Raw genomic sequence first — 9,151 nt, 5'->3', positions numbered from 1 at the left:
ATTTTGAGACTCCATCCCAAAATAATTTAGCCATGTACTCAGAAGGGTTGTGTGTCATCTGCATAATGTAGATTATTGTTGACCCTTTCTCCAATCCTGATGCCACATTTCTCCTCATACAGCCCAGCCTCCCGGATTATCTGTTCTGCATATAGATTGAAAAAGTAAAGGGATACAACATATCCCTGGTGTATACCCTTCCCAGTTTTGAACCATGCAGTGTTTCTTTGCTGTGTTCAGACAACTGCCTGGTCCAAGTATAGGTTTCGTATTAGCACAATTTGTTGTGATCTACACAGTCAAAAGCCTTTGCATAATCAATGAAACACAGATAGCCATTCCTCTGGTATTCCCTGCTTTCAGCCAAGATCCATCTAACATTAGCTACGATATCTATAGTACCACGACTCCTTCTAAACCCAGCCTGGACTTCCGGCAATTCTCTGCTGATGTGCTGTCCCAATCGTTTTTGGATAATCTTCAGCAGAATCTTGCTTGCATGTTGATATTAACAATACTATTCAATAATTTCCACACTGTTGGATCACCTTTCTTTGAATGTTAACAAATATAGATCTCTTCCAGTCAGTTGGCGAAGTGGTTGTTCTCCAGATTTCTTGACAACTTGGTGAGCACATCTAGGGCAGCATCTGTTAGTTTAAATATGTCAATTGGTATACCATCAATTCCTGGGGCTTTTTTTGTGTGGGGGGGGAGTGTACTGTTAGAGGCCTCGCCAAAGTACTGAAGAGCAGTGGTGTTCACTCTGGAGACTAAGGTGCGTCTGATACAGGCCATGGTCTTTGCAATCACTTTTTATGCATCAGAGAGTTGGACAGTGACTAGGGATGATAGAAGGAGAATTGATGCCTTTGCGCTCATGGAGTTTAAACCATGCCTTGGTTTTTATATTTGTTTAGAAATTGAGGAAGCGGTAGAATGCTTCCAGTTGGGTGCTTTTGTGTAGTGAGAGCCAATAGGAATGTTCGAGCTCATGGAATTTACATCTTGGCTTTGTTTTTAAATTTGGTTGGAAATTGAGGAAGTGGCAGTATGCTCCCAGTTGACAGTTTTGTGTGGTGAGAGCAAGTGAGAATGCTTGAGCTCATGGGGTCTAAACCAGACGTGGTTTTAAAATTCGTCAGTAATTGTGGAAGGTGCAGAATGCTCCAGTCGAGCGCTTTTGGTTGGTGAGAGCCACTTGGAATGCTTGAGCTCATGGAGTTTAAACCATGCCTTGATTTTTAAATTCCATCCAAAATTGAGGAAGTGGTAGAATGCTCATGTTGGGCTCCTTTGTGTGGTGAGAGCCAATGGGAATGCTTGAGCTCATAGAGTTTAAACCATGCCTTGGTTTTTAAAATAGGTTAGTTTTATTTGTTTTTTGGTCAAACATTTTTCTAAGAAGTATAGCACTGGTCTGTGCATTTGCTGTACAGGGGTAACTCTGGGTTGTCGTGATGCTGAACACTGTGACATGGATGTTTCAAATTTGATCATGGTTACCCATGGTGGTGTCCATGGTGGACAGTGTGGTGGAACTCCCCGAGTAAAACAAGCTTGGAAGCAAGAATGACATCCACTTCCAAAATAACTTGCCTCAGAAAACCGTATAAACTTGGAGAAACGATGAAAGTTATACAAGTGTTCGGGGCTTTCTTCCATGGGGTCTCTATGAGTCTTCTATGATGCAGCAGCACTTAACAAGAACAACAGATCAATAGTAATTAATTATATAATGCAGTATATATAAATGATTGTATAAATCAGAGGTAAATCGTGGTTGCTGTGGTGCTAAACACTGTGACACTGATGTTTCAAATTTGATCATGGTTACCCATGGTGGACAGTGTTTGGTGGAGTTTCCCAATTAAAAAAAGCTTGGAAGCAGGAGTGGCATCCACTGTCCACTTCCGAAATGGCTTGCCTCTGGAAACTCTATGAACAGTGCTCAGGTCTTCCATTCATAGGGTTGCTATGAGTTGTCTACAACTCAACGGCACCTAACAACAATAACGACAACATAGAGAGAGCTATGTTGGCTTAGTGGACAGAAAGTTATGCTACCAAGCCCAAGGTGGGTAATTTTAATCTACAGCCCTCAGGCCTGGTTCAAATTATGTTGTGTTTTTTTGTTGGGTGGTTGTTTTTTTGTTTGTTTGTTTTTTGTGAAACATTTTTCTAGGTGGTGTAGCACTGGGCTGTGCATTGATGTACAGAGGTAACTCGTGGTTGCTGTGATGCTAGACATTGTGACACTGATGTGTCATATGTGATAATAGTCACCCATGGTGGACAGTGCTTGGTGGAGCTTCCCGATTAAAACAAGCTTGGAAGGAGGAGTGGCATCCACTTCTGAAATGGCTTGCCTCAGGAAACTCTGTGAACAGTGCTCAGGCCTTTCGTTCATAGAGTCGCTATGAGTCATCTACGACTCGATGGCACCTGACAGCAACAACAACATTTGCATGAAACACAGTGTAAGTGAAAGATTGTATAAAACACAGTGTACATGCATGAAATACAATGCATATAATTTTTTAAAATGGATCTGCTTAATGCACTAAAGAACAAGGATGTGAGTTTGAAGACTGACGTGTACCTGATTCAAGGCTTAATATTTTCAGTTGCTTTATATGGATGCAAAAGTTAGACAATGAATATGGGAGTAATTGGTGCCTTTGAATTATGGTTGACTAAGAGTAGCAAATATCCCATGGACTGCCAAAAGAGAAATGCATTTTTGGCTTGAAGGAAGTGCACCCAAGGTGCTCACTAGTGGCAAGGATACTCAAACTTCATCTCACATGTGTCAGGCATTATATCAGGATGTACCAGTCCTTGGAAAATGACAGCAGGTTTGAAAAATGGAAGGTCAGCAGTGAGACAGACTGGCACAGTGAGTAACAATGTCCTTCGGCATGGCAGAGATCAGGAGGATGCTGCCGAATATGGCAAGGCAGAACTCTATGTTCTTCATAGAGTTGCTGTGAGTTGTGCTCAACTTGACAGCACCTCACAATAACAACAATGTACACATTCAGTAATCTTATGAGAATTATCTTTTCTATGTTTTAGAAATACTAGTTGTTGCCACCAAGTGGATTTCTGCTCCTGGTCGTCTCCTGTGTAGCCTGTGTGGGAAGAACTACACTCCTCAGGGTTTTTAAGGTCTGATTGTTCACAAGTAGATCACCAGGACTTTCGTCCAGCATGCCTTGAGCACACTTGGACCACTAAATTTTTTGTTGGCAGTTGAGCCCTTTGACCATTACACTGTTCAGAGACTGTTTAGAAATCTTAGCTGGAGTCATTTTCTCCCTCTGCCTTTCCCTCTTTGTTTGCCCATTTTGGAATCTTTCTGAAGGTTCTGAGAAACCAAGATAAGTCACTTTGGCTAGCAGGTACTGTCTCTCTTCTACCTTGATACTTCCCTTGATTATTCCCTTTGCATTATCTTCCCATGGATACAAGTATTGATTTCAGTGTCTTAGGCTCAAAGCTCTACGGAGCACCCTGTACTTCACTTTTCCTATTCTGTGCTCTAAGACACAGACAATAATTACTAGCCTACAAGGAAGCCAGTCTATCAGGTAGAGAGTGTTGAGTAACTCCTGGAAGCTTTCTCTTTTCCTCAGTGAATCCTAGCTAGAATGGTATGACACTAACGTACATAGAATATGTGTGCAATGAAAAGATCTTGTCTCATATTTCTAGACCTTTGAGGCTGTGGTGTTTTGAGCCAGGTAGGCAATGATAGCTTGAGTTGCTTAGTAACCACCTGAAAGATCAGTATCAGAGCGGAACCAAGGGGTGTCACATTCCTTAATAAAAAGAGTGACAGTCAAAGGGCCAATAGGTCTGGGGGCATGGTCTGACCGGATCCACACTTTTTCAAGAATGTAACTGGCACATATTTTATTACACTGCTCAAACTCTCCATCTTTAAAATGGGAGTCGCTTTAAACTGACACGTACTGTGAGGATTAAGAAGAATCCAGAAAACAGTTTGTGTCCTTCAGATTCAAAGCGTTTGGGAACTATGGTGGATTAGTAATACTCAGGTCTAACAAGGATTGGGAAAGAGGGCCAGCTAAATGAGTGAGTTCCAGTATCTGAAAGCAAATGGGTCAGTCGTATCAGCCTCTGTTTGCCTTGTAGTTGAGGGTGTGTGTGTGTGTGTGTGTGTGTGTGTGTGTGTGTACACGCACGCACACACTCGCGCATAGTCAGCTCAAGACAGAAAGTAGTTGTGAGTTTACTGAAAACAGACAAAATGGCTCATGGCATTAAAAAGTAATCCGAGTCAGACGTCTCAAGTCAGTCTACACATAGAGGAGGGATTGCTCATCACCAGTTTGAAGGCTGTATAGGGAAGTTTGTCAGTTCTCACTGTAGTTCTGAAGAGACAAGTCAGCCCGTTAGCTAACCCAAGGACCAGGCTTAGTCATTCCAGCGGCAGTATACAAACCAAGAACATAAAAATGGCTTTGTGAGAGTTTCAGTCGTGGCTGTGCTCAGGTGGAATCCTGGGCTTGTCTGAGCCAACACCTTACCTCGGGGTCAAGCTCTGTGTCATCTGGACCCCACGTCCATTTCTCATTCTCAACGCTACTAACCCAGGATGACCTTGGTATTCACCCAGTATGGTTTATTCTCTTCTCTTTCCAAATATACTGACCTCTTCATAGCTGTAAATACTGCCTCACAAGCTTCTGCCTTTAAAAAACACAATAGATAGTTCTTTCAACAAGTTAAAAAAGCCTGGCTTGATCCTCTTTTGTAAAATGGACTGTTCTCTTTCCCAGGCCTGTGCTGGACTAACCCCTGAGGTATAACCGGCCTCAGGAAGAATGGGGTTCATCCTTGTCTGTGCATATCTGAGCCAAATTTCTTCATGTCTCAGTTTCAGATTCTTATCTGTAAAAGAGATAATATACTAAAAAACTTCTGAGGGTTAAATAAGATCGCACGTACATATTCTGAAATCTCCTAATGTTTGGTACCCAATAAACTTCTTTCTTTCTGCTCTCCGTCCTCTTTTCTAGCACGAATATGAATCGTGGTAGTTGGAGTAGCTGTCTTGAACTACCGTACAAAATAGCACAAAGTGGGTGGCTAAATGAGAGCAGAAACGTGTTGTCTCCTAAGTCTGGAGGCTTGATGTTCAGGCCAGTGTGTCAGACTGGCCATGCTCCCTTCAGAGGTTCATGGGGGAGAGCCTTTTGTCCTCTGTTTCTAGAAGCATCAGGCAGTCCTTGGCTTGCATATGCATCTACAGGTGGCCCTCACTAAACTCTGTGATTTGCTGTGTCTGTGCCTATGGGCTCAAGTGTGCCAGAGATGGTGAGGATGGTACAAGACAGGACAGGATTCAGGACTGTTGTTCACAGGGTCGCTATGAATCCTACTCAGTGGCACCCAATACCTCGGTGATCCTGCTTCCAAGCAAAGTCATGTTCACAGGTACAGGAGTCAGCCCTCCAAAAAAGCTTTTCAGGGTCTACACTTTAACTTACAGACATAGCTTCTTCAGAGTTTAGAGTAGAACCTATGGTGGTGGTATTCTTACAGGTTGTCCTGTCTCTTGTATTTCATAATGACCCTGTATGGCAAAGCTTAATTACATCACCAGCAAAATAGATGTGTTCCTTTGCAGGGGATTTCAAATCAGATTAGAGAGTAAACTGCATTGACCACCAACCTGGGTTATAATTTTCTGCAGTGCTTACAGAGCCCTGCCACACTGTCTGCTCCTGGCCCCATGCTGAGAGCTTTTGTTCATCACAGGTACCAAAAGTACAATTAAGAAATAAATGAGGCAAAAAAGCCCTCTTATTTAAAAAAGGAAGCACATCTCATCCCTTTCTTGAGGGGATGCATTTTCACCCTCTTATCATGAGTATTTTTAAGTACCGTTCACCTATAATAAGGGAGAAGTATCAAAGCTACCATGAAGAGAAACCAACTTGCACTTACACTGAAAGCACTCGCGGGCTCCGGGGCCGTATGCACCTTCCCTTTGTGCATTCAGGTGCTCATTGTACCGGGACATGTGACTGCATCTCATCCACCAGCAAGAGCTCTGCTCCGGAAGACATCCATTTAATCACTTGTCCTGGATGGAACCGCTGCTGAAATTGTAGCCAACTGAAATGCACAGGACACCAAGTCCCTGCACTTAGCATGAAGATGAAAAGAGGCATCACACAGAGGGTTGATTAAAGGCCAGATGTTACAACGGGCCCTGGCCTTGAGAACACCAGGGGATATCGAACTGCTGCTCTGACTCACACTAGTTTTCATCAATTTCCCCTCCTCTATTCCACCTGGCCACCCTGGTAACAAAACCCAGATGGAGGTTTCTATAGGCACAAGTGATTCCCAAAGCCCAGTAGCTGTGATGGCACGGGGCTTTGAGGATTTTTCTCTTTTCTAAAAAGAGCAGGGCAGAAGTCTCTTACACCTTCGCTCTCGTTGGCCTAGCAGCTCGGGTGCTCAGTGGAAAGGGAGTTGAACTGCTAACCCAAAGGCCATGCCTCTCTGGCAGTTGTGGACAACCCAACAACTTTTTAAAATAGGATAGAACTTAGACTCACTCAGTTTAGAAAAATCGAGAAAAACTCTCTTTGGCTAACCTACAATGCTTGTACCATCCAGGATCTGCTCTTTGTTCTCTAATTTTGTATTGACAGGTTTTGAGTCAGTCTGTTTCTGTTAGTATTGTTGTTATGTGCCATTGAGTCTACTGCGACCACTAGCGGCTCTGTGAACAATGGCTCTGAACTCTGCCCTATTCTGAGCCAACCATCTCTGTCACACCAAACCCCATTGCCGAAGTCACTGGATCAATCCTTCTCATCCAGAGACTTCCTCCCCTGCGCTGAACCTCCACCCTTCCAAGCATGATGTCCTCCAATGACTGGTCCCTCCTGACAGAATGCCCAAATATGTGCGACAGAGCCTCAGGATCCTTGTCTGCGAGGAGCAACTTGGTTTCACCCTCTCCAGGGCAGACTTGCTTGTTCTCTTGGCAGTATGTTCGGTATTCTTCCACAACACCACAACTGAAAGGCATCAGACTTTCTCCTCTTCTTATCCTTAGTCATTGTCCAGCTCTCAGATGCATAGCAAGCAATTGAGAATACCATGGGCTGGATCAGGCTCACCTTAGTCTCTAGAGTGACATCGGTGCTTTTTAGCACTCTGGAGAGATCCTTGACAGCAGCTTTTCCCAGTGCAGCTCATCAAGAGTATAGCCTAGCAAACCCTGTGGGTGGCCGTGAGTTGACATTAACTCTGTGGCATTGGCTTTTTGGTCTTAAGGTATTTTAATTTAAAAGTAAATTCATATGAGTCATTTTGGTATAAAGTCCAGTGACTTTTGACCCAGCGTCAAGTGCATGGTTAACATGGATACAGATCCCACTTTCCCGTTGCTCACAATTCTTTCACATGGACTTTTGTAGTCAACCTCTTGGCTACTGTTCCCCTGGCAACCACTGATTCATTCTCTTTCTTTATCACCCAAAGCCAACAGCTGTTACAGCAATTCCTTCTCCTGATAATCTTTGAGTGTAAGGGAAGGAGGGTGCCTTATCCTTTCCCTGGGGATTGGTGGTGGATCCAAACCACACACCTTTTGGTTAGCATCCTTAAGCAGTGCAACATGCTATGACACTAGAGCTCCTCTCTTTATCTCTAGTTTTGCTTATTTTAGAATGTAATAACAATGGAATGACTCAGTATGTAGCCTTTAGACTTTTTTTTTTGTTTAACTTGGCACAATATATATGAGAGTCATCTATCTTTTTCACACATCTGTAATTTGTTCTTTTTTATTGTTGTGGAGTACTCCATTGTATCGATGTATCACAGTTTGTTAGACATTTTTGAAGGACATTGAATTATTTCCACTTTCTGGTGATGACAAATAAAGCTGCAATAAATATTCCTGTACAGAGTTCCCCCATTCCCCTTGGGTTAAGGTGAAGTGAGACGACGATGTTTTAAGCTGCCGTGGCAGGACATAACTGGGTCAGCTCGAATGTGTTCTCCTTTCTCCACAGTTCTGGAACGATCGCTGATCTGATTTGACCCCGTAGTTCTCAAGGTTAGGGAAAGTACAGATTGGTCTCAGTTAAACTGCCTTAACAGGATTGACGGGCAGGGGTTATGATGAGAGGGCTTGGCAACACATTTGTCATCTTGAAACTGGCCTCAGTATGTACTATTTCTGGTGTAGCTAGAGCATAGGTTCTTAACACTCGCAGGTCCTAATAGCCTTTGTGACATTTGTGGACTCACATCCACACAGCACTTCAGGAGGGCTCCTTTATCCCATGAATGCATTGCTCCTCCAAGTCTCCTCTGCAGTCCTGCAACGTCAGCTTCACCTGGGAGCTTAGAGATCCGGTGCTCAGGCAGCCCCTTCTGGGCCAGACCTCTGGGAGTGGGCAGAGGAATCTGTGCTTCAGCACTTTCCACCTTCGGCAGGGAGACCACTGTTCAAATAAATGGAGCTTCCAAACATGTTTCTGTCGAGTTGATTCCAACTCATAATAATCCTGTATGTCTGCGTGGAACCCGCCCCTGGCATTTCCAAGGCTGTATAGATCTTTATAGAAGCAGCTGCCACACCTTTCTCCTGCAGAGAGGTTGGTGGGTTCAAACTGCCAACCTTGTGGTTAGCACGTGAACTTTTAAAACACTATGCCAAGGTAGTAAAATAGTTAGCAAATGGAGATAAGTGGACAACTCCAATTTGGAACTATTTTTTGAAAAGAAAATTTTATTTTTATTGTGATTTTAACAAACAGTTACAGAGAAGCTAGATTTTCATTCATTAATTGAACTTTTTACCCCTTCACCTTCCCTTCTCTCGCCTCCAGTTCACTTTAAAAAAAATGCATGCATTGTTGCACGATTACCTGACTCCCCCACCCCACCCCTAGTCCTTTTTGCAATGATTTATCTCTTATTCTGGGCTGTTGCACGTATAATGCTGAATCATATATTTATTTTAGACAGTTCTTTCTTTTATCTATTTTAATATTTTTAAAAAAAGGGATATCGTTGCTGATGTTAGATGGATCTTGGCTGAAAGCAGGGAATACCAGAAGAATGTCTATCTGTGTTTCATTGATTATGC

Source organism: Elephantulus edwardii, unplaced genomic scaffold, assembly GCF_000299155.1.
Source record: "Elephantulus edwardii isolate Elephantulus edwardi_28Jun2011 unplaced genomic scaffold, EleEdw1.0 scaffold00115, whole genome shotgun sequence".
Lineage (NCBI taxonomy): Eukaryota > Metazoa > Chordata > Mammalia > Macroscelidea > Macroscelididae > Elephantulus > Elephantulus edwardii.
Note: the sequence above shows the minus strand (reverse complement) of the source record.